At 41.8% G+C, this 12,979-nt stretch overlaps 1 protein-coding gene across 11 annotated transcripts in view; it reads left to right on the plus strand.

Moving 5' to 3' along the window:
• The window catches only part of ZNF521 (zinc finger protein 521), a 232,363-nt gene that overhangs the window by 1,477 nt on the left and 217,907 nt on the right, over positions 1 to 12,979 (plus strand). Inside the window, exon 1 of one of the 11 annotated variants that reach the window (XM_037379249.1) lies at positions 874 to 1,119. The exons of 8 other annotated variants lie outside the window; for them this stretch is intronic. The gene's annotated coding sequence lies outside the window, so the exon portion shown is untranslated. Of the gene's footprint in view, positions 1 to 873; positions 1,120 to 12,979 lie in introns of those variants that run through there. 2 more of the 11 variants (XM_037379255.1, XM_037379252.1) reach the window with 2 other exon arrangements.

The raw sequence follows: 12,979 nt of genomic DNA on the forward strand, positions 1-12,979 counted from the left end.
CTAACGACCCCAAAACGAAGCGGGTGGGGGTGGGGGAGGGCGGCAGAGACCCCGACCCGAAGCGGCCGGCGTTACCCAAACTCGCCGCCGCGCCGGAAAAGTTGCCGCCGGGGCCGCGGTGACAGCCCGCTGCGGCAGCCCCGCGGCCCGGCCCGCCTCCCGCCCGCCCTCCCTGCCTGCCTCCGCGGCCGCGGGCAGCGGCGCCGCAGCCGCCCGCCAGCAGCGCCGCTTTTTAAATATGTCATAAATAAAAAAAAGTTGCGTGCTCCCCGCTGCCCCCCCCGCTCCCACCCCAACCCGCCCCCCCCCCCCGGTTCCCGGCGACGGTCCCGTGCCGGCGGCCGCGGCGGACGAGAGAAGTTGCGGGGCGCGCGCGGGGCGGCGGGTGGGGGTGGGGCGGGCCGAAGTTCCCCGCGCGGGGCCGGAGTTGGGGCTGTGCAGGAATGTGGCGCCGGCTGTCACGTGGAGCGGCCCCTCGCCGCCGCGGGGGCATGTGCGGGGGGCGGCGGCGGCGGGGGGTGCGCGCGTGCAGTAGATAAGCGCGCGCGGGAGCGCCCGAGCACCGTGTCCGTGCGGCGGGGCCGCGGTACTGAGGGCAGCCGCGGAGGGAGCGCGCCCCGCAGCCCCCGAGTCGCAGCGACTCGTCCCGGACCCCCGGAGGAGGCGGGGGGAAAGCCCCGGGCCCGCAGGAGGACAAAGGGCAGCTTGTGCGGCCGCGGCGGGGCCGGCGGCGTCCCGGCCCGGGCGCCCCCTCCTCCTCCTCCTCTTCCTCCTCCCCCCCCCGCCCTGCGCGGCCGCCCCCCGCCGGGCCCCTCAGCCCGCCGCGGCGCGCGGTGTCGCCCGCCCGCGCCTCGCGCGCCCCCCGAGGAGCGGGCAGCCGTCGGCCGCCCGTCCCCGTCCCCGCCTCGGGAACCGGGAGCCGCCGGCCGCCCCCCCGAGGCGTCGGGAGCCGCTGGCCTCGGTGGCCAGGCGGGCAGGGGCTTCGGCCCCGCTGGCGAGCGGGGAAGGCGGCTGGGGGTGGCTGTCACCTCAAATAAACATCTCGCTCTGGACGGGCGCGCTCCTCCCGGGCTGGTCTGTACATTGCAGTGAAGTTGAATAAAGCCTGGGTTGCGTCAGGTCAGAACATCTATAAGTTGTCTACTTTCTGGGGGTGGGGGCGGGAGGGGCGGCGAGGGAGAGAGGCCTGCGGCGCCGCGGGCGGCCCGTGCGGCCTGGGGGTGCCGGCGCAGGGAGCGGGTCCGGCAGCCCCCAGCCCCCGGCCCGCAGGCGATCCAGCCGCGGCGCGGCGGCCGGCCGGCAGGCCTTGTTTTCTTCTCGGCTGGGCTGGCGTGCACCAGGAGTTAAGTGCCTAGAAACCAGCGCAGTTTCATAGTTAGAAAGCGGGAGCGGGGTCTGCTTTTATGGACTTCTGCAGGAGGACCTGGCAGAAAAACTGCGCTCCCTTCGCTTGAAACAACTCTTTCCAGGAGTTCCCTTTTCAAAAATCTTCCTGTTGACTTCAGTGAGCTTTAGACCAGGCTTTAATTCTTTTTTTCTTTTCTTTTAATTTTTCTTTTTCTTTCTTTTTTTTTTTTTTTTTAAGCTCTCCAGATATTTTACAATGGAATAAAGGCTGCCTTGAATTTACTGCTTTACCTGCTGCTGCCGTCTGTGTCTAGTTTACCGAAGTTTGTGTGGTTCAGTAGTGCTTTTGTTTGGCATCTTGGGAAGAACAAACGAGCCGCTCTTCCCTTACCTTTTAAAAATGATACCACAATGAAAGTTCTGTTGCTTGGGTGCACACTTACATTCCGAGCTTCCCAGGGAGGATTTATTTACGTGCGTCTAAGAGTTTGAGAGGCAGTAGGAGAGCGACCGATTAGCCATATTTGCAAAAAGATTCTGGGAAACTTTAACTGAAGGGTAGTCTCAGACCTCCAGGTATTTAAAGTGCAAAGGAATAAACGTTCAGATTTAATTGGCAGATAGAGGAATTGTTCTCCTGTTAGACACTGGATGTGTGTTGCTCATGGCTATTTGTTAGCTGCCTTACAGAAAGGAGGTTTGTTTCAAATACCTTCCTGTAAACATCACACTTAATTTAAAACAAAAGATACAGCTTCCATTTTATGTGGAGGTATGGGCTTTGCCTTCCTTACGTACTAGTAGCCTGAGAGTCCCTAAAATGAGAAAATAGCAACATTGTACAATTCAGATGGAGTAGCTTGGAATTGCTGACAATAACTACAGACTTGAGAAAACCACTTGAATATTCAGGATAGAGGTGATAGAGATTTCTTTACAGTGTCTTATTTACTGTTTTAAAATTAAAAACAGGCAGTAAATCAATCATCATCTGTAATTATTGCTGCAGTAATTACCTTTGGGGAGTAGGTTATCGTTCTTGGTGGCCTTTGCTCAAGTATCTTTTTCATTTTCATTTTCCCTGTTTTATTTTTCTTCAATCGTGTCAATTTTTGAGTGGGTTAATAGTATTCTGAAAGCAGTCCACTTGCAAGATTTCTGAAAGGGCCAATAATGCGATTCATCTGAGAAGTCGAAAGACGCTTGCATAGACGTAGCATTTAAATTCATTGATAAGTCTGCCCATCAATTATAACATCTTCATTTTTAGTGAACAAACAAAAGCTATAGTTAGTGTTGCAAGGAGAATTCAAACTGTACCTCCAATGCAGTGTTTATTTAAATTCCTTATTTCTTAAGTATTACTGATTCAGTCAGTACAAAATATAGTTCTGCAGTTTAAAAATAAACAGTATTTTAAATAGTTCCTCTAAAAAGCTGTTCTTTCAATGTATGCAAATGAGTTATTTAAACTCATGAGTGCTGTCTTACATCTAAATAAAATATGGAGTTACACATCACATTTCCAATTTGTCATGTACTTAGCAACCCTTTCTGGGGGGAAGATATAAGAGATATTTTTGATATGTCTGTCACTTTTGATAACTTAATTTGAAACTTATATCTTAGGGGAATACTGATACAAGGCAGGTAAATACATTAAAACAAAATGACTATTGAGTTTTTTATATTGAATGCATGAAACTAACCTTCATCTGAAATGGTGGATGTTAAGAACTTGCTAATGACTAAATTTCTGCTGTTTCTTGAAAATATGCTTTTTTGAATTACCCTGGTTTCTGTTTATTCTATTTCTTTTTCTTGCTCTCTTCACACACACCCCACACACCCCCACCCCACCCCCCACCCCCATCCCATTTGGTTTCTTGCCAACTTTGGTCTGACTGTCCTCACCTCCTCTTGGTGAGGATCGTATCTCAGATTTGGACCTAGGAAAGAAAAAAAGGCATAACTAACATTAGATAAGCCCCTTACAATTTAAGAATAATGAAGAAATCTTTCCAAGGAAAAATAAGATTGTAATAATTTTCCATGAAAATCGTTGTCTGTTAGAAATATACTACATGGTTGTGGTACAAAAAAAGTCTCAAAAGGAGAGTAAATTATTTAACTTTCTGAAAAACTGTTCAACTGCTGTGTTCTTTTAGGCAGGGGAAGGATCAGTTGCATCAAACTCACCAGTCTTGACCTATATTTCATTCTGCTGATTAATTTATCCCATTTCCTTGTCTAGTTTCTGGGGAAAAATTAAAAAAAATCTATTGGGTATCACTGACCTGATCAAAATCACCTAATGCATTTGGTGAGGGAGGGAGGATAGTGGGAGAAAAGCAGGTGGGGGAAGATAAGTCAGTGATCCTATACTGGTGTATAAGCCCCAAACGAGCCGCTGTGCAAATGAAGAGTACTGAAGAAGGGCAATTGGTGTGACTCCTTAAACTCCTAAGGGCAGTGCCCATTCCCTAAGTAAAACCATGCTGGAGATACCCTGTGATGAGAAAGCAGCTTGCTTGTATCTTGTTTAACTTGACCATTTGAATGGCAAACTTTTTTTCCTGTGACTTGGCATGCTTTGTAGATATCACACTTAGGTTACTGACTGCCTCCCCCCTCCTTCCCCTCTCTGGTTTATGGGGTTTTACTTTTGGGAGGGCTTGAGGTTTTTCTTTTGCCCTTACTACCGGCTTTAGATGAGAAACTTTGCTTAGAAACAAAGTTACACAAATATAGTCACTTGCAAAGGAAACAAGGTATTCTTTACACAAACCTGAGTGAAAGTGGAGTCCTACTAAATGTTAAACCCAGGTTTCTGTAAGCTAGAGCCAGGTAGTATTCATTAGGCTAAAGCCACCCATGAAAAATCACTGGAATTGTAGGTGTTAGATAAGCCATCGCAAGGAAACTTGAACAGCCTCATACATTCAGTAGAAGCGCTGATACCTGAAAGTGATTTATTTTTGAAAAAATATTTAAATATTTTATTACTTCAAAGTAAATTTTTACTCATTGCAATTTTGTATCCCACATTTGACAGCAGAAACAAAATTACTGGTGAATGTCAGTTCCTAGAAAGATGAGAAGGAAAAAAAAAATGCATTTTACGTATATCTGTGTTCTGCTTAAAGAAGGCTCGTATCTTGAAACATTTTGGCAAGCCTGGAATGTCTCTTAAAGTTGTCCCCTCTTTTTGAGGAAGCCTAGGTACTCCTTTTACCCTGACTGAATTTACAACTGCAACTCAATTGATGCAGAGTGTTGGTGGACTGAGTAAATGTGCCGTGTTTTATTGTGACTTGTTTTCTCATCATAAATTAGAAGCAAAAGGATGTTTCTCGTATAGAGGTGCAGGTTGTGCTGTATAGTACCAAGGAAGGTAGAACAGTAGTGGATTAAAACAAGAATCTTACTGAATAGCAGCAAAATAGTTCAGAGATAATTTGACTTTGGGATCCCCTTCAAACAGTAGCCTTTACATTTCTGTGTATCTGTCAACTCTTTGAATGTTTATTCTCAGCCCCAACCCTCCTCAGCTTCTAAATTGCATGGACTAGATTTGAAAGTCATTAGATTGTCTGCTGATTAGACTATAATCAATCCAGCATAAACAAAAACAGCAATTAGTATTGGCATGATTTCTGTGAACTTTACTTAAAGTTTCAGTATTACCAGTCCAAAGAACTTTTTCTGAACGGGCTGTTTTCAGGAACTGTGTTATTTTGGCATCATTGTTTTATAGGGAGGGAACAAAAAATTCGTAAGATTCCATTTGGCCTGAAAAGCAAAAACATCTGTTTGATGCATGAGTGAATTGCTGGCTTCTATTTGGCTATCCAAAAAAGGGCAAAAATTAAGATATTGAACATAAAAGAGTACATGAAAAAAACAAATTACAAAGACGACTTAAGATTAGCATCTTTTTATAATGCAGGCTATTTATAGTCTTCTCTTTTTGACTTGCCAAATCATACCCAGCTCCTTTATACATTAAAAAAAATCTGTAACAACAAAACCATCCCTAACCTTTAGTAATATTCATTGACTCTGGCTATATGTAGTGGTATTGGTGGTCTTGATTAGCTGTAGGATTACAGTAATGCTACCCAGTTGTTTCTGGGGCCAGCATGAGTTATACTGGCCATCACCGGCTACTTAGGAGCAGGTACTATTAGGAGTGAACATCTAAACAGCTGCATCTAAACAGCTACTGGTTGTACTGCTGGTTCATGAAGGTGAAATCTTGTGACAAAGATAATATCAAGAGGCTTAGAAATGTGTGTTTGGTTTGGTTTGATTTTGTTTTCCCGAGTTGTTGTTAACTTGTATAACAAGGGAAGCTGTCAGTATGGAGGCACTTATCGTAACATCTGTAGTATAACGTTATCCACCATGATCTAAGATGTCTTGAAAGGCTTTATGTTGCTCTGTAATTCATTCAGTCTAATTTACAACTGGTTTAATAGCTGTCATTTCTTTGTTCTGAAATACGATTCAGTGTTTTGAAACTTGCGCATTTTGGAAAAAAGATCTTCCTCTTGAATAATTATACATGAGGAAGGGAACTAGGAAAACTGTTAATGTTTTATGTAGACCATATGGATTCAGTATTTTTTCTGTGTAAAACACTGAAAATAAGGTATTTGGAGATGTTTTTTCTAGATTGATTAAAATATAGTATGAATGCTGATACCTTAAGACAGACCTCTTAGCATCTTTTCCCAGCTGTGTTTTACCGTTTCCACTGGTTTCTGTAGGGCTACCTGAGCTCAAAAACGGTCTCAGCTGGGGGTGGGGAAAATGCGCTATTTCACCTAAATTAGAACCGTGGCATATAAATGTACTTACATATATTTTTCCTTGAAGGGACAACACAAAGATCTACAAAGAATTGGGGCTGTTTTATTTAGTGCTGTGCAAATGTACATCTGCTTTCAAATACATTTTGCACTGTGTTACTACAAAGCATTAAAGTTTTTCAGTTGCTCTCTTTACAAAAGTCAGATAGCAGAAGAGAAGCTTTTAAATCGTAACGCAACACTTGGCATAGGATTCTGACAAAAGATGAATATGCAAAAACCAAAAGAGGTGGTGAGGTTTGTTGTTGTTTTAACTTTAATTTTAGACAACTTGGGTTCTATTTCTCCTCAAATATGGGTAATTATGCTAGTTTAGCAATTATTAGAGATGAAAGAAATTCTGTTAGATGTGAGTCTCCTAAACTTCAGTAGCTTTAGTTTTAGCCAGGATAATGATCAAGGAGTAGTTAGCCATATGCCTAGGGACTATGCTGTAGCAAAAAAGATAGGGCTGATCTTGGGGGTATCCTTATTACAACATGTTATAATTAACATCTTCATTCAGCCCTCCTACTTTGCAAAAATATCTGCTTTATGTTATTCTGTGCACACATTACTAAGACTGCACAAAATTGCCCTCTTCCAATGGATTTTTATACCGGAGCCTTTGTCCTCTGTATTTACAATACTGGTTAACAATGGTCATGTTGGGGGTTTTTTCTCACTTCACATTCCTTTAGTTTCAAACACTTTTTTCACCTCTACACTGCATAATTATTGAGAAAAAGGGGTAGAGGATTTTATTTCCTCCTCTTCCAGGATTTAGTCTACGTTATCCGTGTTCTTCTGGTATGTGCACATTTGAGCCTTTTTGATTTTCCTTTAGCTAGACTGATGCTGTGCATACTATAGTGCAACTTTTCTATGTACAGTTGAATCCATATAATGTGTACTCAAAAGGGTTGTAGGGTTGTTACTTGCCAATTCTGCATAATTAATGCCCAGTGAAATTGTAGATTTTGGGTGAAGGTATTTTCATTGTGGTTTTTTTCCTGCTCTTTTTTATCATGGGAGCAAGACAGAGGGGTGTTTTTTGAGTAAGTGATTAATCCAATACTTTCACTTGTAAATATAGATGCAGTTAGGTGCAGTTTTTCTTTCTAAGGTTAGAATTTCTTGTCCTTCAAGATTTCTTAAAGTAATTTATGTATCTGTTGGTATAGTGACGTCCCCCCGGCCCCTTTCTTCTTTTTTAATGTGATAGGGGCATATTATGGTTCTTTAAAAATATAATATCAGTAACTAGTTAGACTTCTTACAAATCTGGACATACTAATAATTTGTTAAACAGCCTCTTGGCTGGAGCAGAACACTTTTTTGCCCTCAGGACAAATGGATGGGATGTTAATAGGGAGGACATCAGTGTTTTCCCTCCTTCCCAAATCCCATTTTTGGAGAGCTTATTCTGTTATGCAAGGCAATAACCTGGAACAGGAATTTTGTCCTTACCTGACAGGAAGTGCAAAATCTCTCTCCTAGTTCCTCATGCAGACACTTAGTGTCACACACAAGTGTGGAAAAGCTAGAGCACTTTTAAGTCTAAATGTCCTGGTTAACTCCACAGTAGGTGGCTTTTGCATACAGTCCCTGAAACTTGTTGTGCCCTTACTATTATTAGGTTGTGTTTTGCCAGAAAAATATATTTCAAACAGTGAATTCCTTGATAATCAATGTTTTTAGAGTTTGGGGGGTTTGGGGTTTTTTTTGTTCGCTTCTTTTGGTAACTTATCAAGGTCAGCTTCCATTATTGACCCATTAACTCCTTGAAAGGAACTTTAAAAACAAAAATAAAATACCTGCTGTGCTGCTGGACTGGATGATGTGATGTAGTAAGGCAGTGTCCTTGGGAAGACTAGGCTATGCTTTGATCAACAAAACTTTCTCTGGCACTGAATTATGGTGGCTGGGTTTTTTTTTTTCCAGACAGAATCAAGTGGATTTCTAACTTTGATAGTGGCAGTAGGAAGGAGGAGGGGGTGGGGAAGTTAATTATTTTCCACCTCCAAAGAATACAATTGCAAGGAAGGAACTTTCTGATTCACTGGTTCCAGGACAACAGGATGTCAAGATCTATGCCTGATGTAATGTTTTCACTCTGAAGATGGGAGAAGGAAATGGATTGCTATTGGTCTGTGTGTGCAACCACTGGGAAGAGGTTGCATTGCAAGGCTTATAAAGAGCTGGGGCATAGGAAAAGATTTGGTTTGCAATTTCTGGTGAATCTGTTGACTTGCTCGCCAGATATAAATGCAAATCAAGTCAGAAGAAAAGTCAGAAGGCTCTAAGACTAGGCCCCAAAAAGGGCTTGCATGCTGCAAGACTCTAATACTGCAGTGCTTAGTTTACAGGTGGTTACTTGCCTACTGGACTAGTCAGCTTACACCAGGTGCTTGGACTGTTTATATAATTCATAGATAGGTTAAGGATTTATGAATGTTGATGAGTAGAAGCTACCTTAAGGAGACAGTAGGAAAAACTTGAAAATAATAGTGTGTCTTAGTTCCTCCCCTGTTCTAGATGCAGGTGTCTTTCTTAGTGCAATAGGGTATCTCATAGCAGTCACTTACCTGATCCAGCTCTTTGGAGATAGGGGGCAGGTTCCTTTCCTCCCATGTTAAAAGGAATTGAGGGGTTGTGCTGGTGCTTTTCTTCTCCCTTTTACTGAAGAGGGAAAGTTATTTGCTCTGCTGGGATGCAAGAGGCAGAGGTTCTGCTCTGTGCTTTGTCTAGGAGCGTTTGTATCTCACAGGGAGTACATCAGTCATTACACAGCAGCATATTGTGCTATGAGTGTGAGTTGCCTCTTTATTTTTGTCAGTGGTGTTTCCCTTATCAAAAATGTAATTATGTATTTGTTGGACAGGAGTGTGAGCAACAGCACTCATACACAAGACTCACAACTTAATGGCTTGAGTACCAATGGAGAAAGAGGAGACCTGGGTCCTGGTCTGCCAAGTGCTCACTGCAATATTACAGCTGATTAATTACTTCACTAAAACTAGAATGGGAATTGGTGTGTCCCACTTCCCATGTGGGTGCCCTCACCACAAGGATAAGGTATTGTGCTAGTTCTTCTTGTTTCTAGTTCAGTGAATATTATAGACGCCGTATGGCAGCTTCAACAGCAATGAACGAGTACACCCCAAGTCTGAGGGTGAGTGCTCTTTGTTAGGAAGCTCATGATGTGAGTACAAATCCTTCTGGTAGAGAAGAAAGTTGAGTTGGTGCCACCCACATCCTGGGTGAGTGATCTAACCAGTGGGCGTGGGCAAGGGGGGGACAGGAAGAGGTATTTCAACCCACACATTTTCTGCCAGCCTCTTGTAGCAACAAGGGAAGGGTATGCAAACTCTGAAGAACCAACATGTAAGGTTGCATCCAAAGCCAGAGCGGGCAGGACAATATTTAATCTTCTACTAGCCAGCTGCAGTGAGGCTTTGTTTTGACTTCAGCATTGAGCTGCACAGCACTGAGAAAGCCTGGATGATAAAACCATAGGTACTGCCTGACCTGAGTGGTGTCTAAACAGAACTTGTGGCCATTTAGATGCAGCATCCTCTCACTAGTTTTGGGCTTCTAAGCTCCTTTGTGGATATAGACCAGAGTGCTGTTCTGCATGACAGAAAGTCATCTAGAACAGAGCAGAGAGTTTGAGGGATCAAAAAGAAACTTATAAAACCTTCATACACAATAGGTGGAGAACTCTGATAAATCAGGGATAATCTCAATTGAAAGGAGGTGGGTTTTTTTACTCTGATAAATGTATGTCTTCAGGTAATAGAGCTAAAGAGTGCAGCTGTGTTTTCTTGTGGTGTTGGAATGGTGTCAGACAGCCCAAGCTCCTCAATTTAAGTGCCTCATTTTAGGCATATAGATAAATGACTTAACTTTCAAAGGCAGTGATCATCTAGAGTAACCTTAACTGTAGGTCCTCATAGCCCTTCCTTATATCACCTGTCCTCAGACTTGTGTAATGTTGGTTACTTTGAGGTTCTGTGATCCATGCATGTTTGATTCAAATTGTGCTCTCGTGCTGAGTTTAGGTTCTTGTACACACTCTTTAATGAATTTCCTGTTTTCTAAGCACAGCTGAAAATACAGGTCTGTAGGAGTACCACAAATTCTTGGTTATGTCACTTTCAGCGAATAAGAAAGTTTAGATGATACATAGAATCAGTTACTCAGGTACTAAAGACAAATCCCTCTGAAAGCATGCATGTTAAGTACTGGGTTTGGTTAATTAGGCTTAAAATTTATCTTAGCCTACTAACTTCTGACTTTCCTCAAAATGGACTGGATGCCTGCAGTCATATTGCAGGAATGGAGCTGGAGTATTCAGTTTAAGACAGGCATGACAGCTGAAAGTCCTGACCCTGGTATTAAGAATTGACTCACAGACAGTTTCCCTCTTGTTCAGAGATCCATTGTAATCTGTTACATTACATGGTAGAAAGTCTTAAGGATGTCTGGAATTTACTTGAGTTTTATAAAAAGCCTTAAGATTCTTTGGAGAAAAGTACTTTTTAAAATATATCATACCATTATTAGTTTACTTTACAGAATAAACATACGAGTATATGTAGATGTGGCTTAACCTTGTTAAAAGATGCATTATTAGGGAAGCAAAGTTAACATTCTGGGCAGGATTGATTAATCTGCTACCTCAGCTATCCAGAAAAAGATATACACACACCCACCCACAGCCCAGCTTTGGGGTTTCTGTAGAATTCTTCCTCTGCTGCAGGAAGGAACATCTTCTGCCTTTTCTGCACGCAGTGTTATGTAAAACTAGACACCTTTAGGTTGTCACTTTTGGATACTTTCATTCTTAAGATCAAGAGTTGGAAGAACATCCAAACGATTTCTTAAGCAAAATTTCTTTCCACTTAAGTATATTTATTACTTTTATGCTTATATGCTGCTTAGGAAAATATTTTAACATAAAAATAATATTTTCCAACCACTGCAGTCTAATTGTGAACAACTCAGTCTTTCTGCAAGGAGAACAGTAGGGGAAAAAAACCCCAAGCTTAGTGTTGGGAAAGACTAAAGAGAGGAGTGATAAATATGAATGCTATAAGGGGCTTTGTCTTCTGAAAAAACAAATGCAAGAAGAAAAGTGCTTTATATAATAAGAATCTTTTAAGAAACATAATATTTTCTAATGTGAAGAGAATACTCTTGCAATGCTGATGGGGTAGAAATAGGAAAAGGGTATGTCAGAGTACAAAGGAAAAGAAGTCAGAAATATGAGTATTCATGCAGATGATTAATTGGATTTTTGTACACTTATGGCTACACACAGAACTAAATTTTCAATAAAGTTCTGGAATGTAGATATTTGAAATGTTAATATGCAAATGCATTTCTTTTTCTGACTGTTCTCACACTAAAGTCATTGGGTGCATATATATGCATTTGGGATTCAGAATGGTAGTCATGTTTCTGGCTTGCAGCAAATAGACATGTAAACTAGGTGAAGCTGTTCAGAAAGCAAAACTTTCTTCATAGTTCTGAACTTTTATGAATGCCAGTTATCTTAAAGGATGTTATGAAGCAGCCTGAAATACTTGCTGACTTCCAGGAGTTGCCCACTGCATTGCTGCTTAGATGTGGCGTAGCCAGGTGTGAAATCCTGCTCTTACATGTGTTGGACAGAAGAGTTGAAAAGGTGAGTCTTAGAGCACCAGTGGTACCTAGGGGAGAGAATAAAGCACAGGAAGGTGTAGCCCTGGCAGGTGATGCAGTAACATGTGATCCTGCATTTAATATCACTCTGTGACTTCTTTAATTTCAGTTTTGTATCCTGACTGAATCCTTATGGAGATGTATTTCCACAGCAGGTTATTGCAAAGTGCCAAACATCTTCAAATCCATTGACTTTAATAGAGTTAGAGGATACTCAGCACCTCCTGTAACTGGCTCTTAAATTTGCCTTCTGCTATGTGATTAATCTATTTAATCACCCTTAATATCTACCTGTAGATGGTGGCAGTATGAATGTCCTCTTGGCTTTTATGTGGCCATGAGGAGGAACAAGAAGAAAAGTAGAGAGCTACTTCCAGAAATTATAGTCATTTGTAGGTACTGAAATAATGGCACATGCATTTTATTTCTGTTCTGTCTGGGTAACTCGGTAAATTGTGTATTGATTATGTTAATACAGCTGGTGTCTCTATTACTTGTCTGCAGAAATTATTCAAACATGTAGATTGAAGATGCACTTGGCAAAGTTACCATCCCAAGAAAAAGGCTTTTGTGCAAAGATGGCTTTAAATTGAATTACTAATCATATGCTAATGGAATTTATAGATTAAGTATTGAATTATAGGAAATGCAAAGAGCAAGCTAAAATATATATATTCTAAACTTCTTATCCTGACAGTCTTAGTTGCTATATTAGGTTTATTTTCAAATCTCTCAAGGAATATGTTTTAGGAAGGGATAAATCAATAGCAATCTATTTTTATAGTTTATTTTGGGATATGTGGCTTCTCCGGCTTTGTTTAACAAGCTGAAAAGAGGCTCAGGCATTTGGGGCAGTTTTTTTTTTCTTTTTCTTTTTTAAAATTTATTAACCCACCTAGACCAGAAGAAAATAGACTTTTTTCAATTATCTTTTGCTTTTATTTTATTATGCTTTATAATAGCTCAGAAGCCATAAATCTTAGCCAGAGTTTTCCAAGAAGCTTTCCTTTCAGTGAAAATGTCCTTTTTTCATTTCTAATTTTATCCATTTCTTTTCCATACCAGGTTTT

The sequence above is a fragment of the Falco rusticolus genome, chromosome 3, assembly GCF_015220075.1.
Source record: "Falco rusticolus isolate bFalRus1 chromosome 3, bFalRus1.pri, whole genome shotgun sequence".
Lineage (NCBI taxonomy): Eukaryota > Metazoa > Chordata > Aves > Falconiformes > Falconidae > Falco > Falco rusticolus.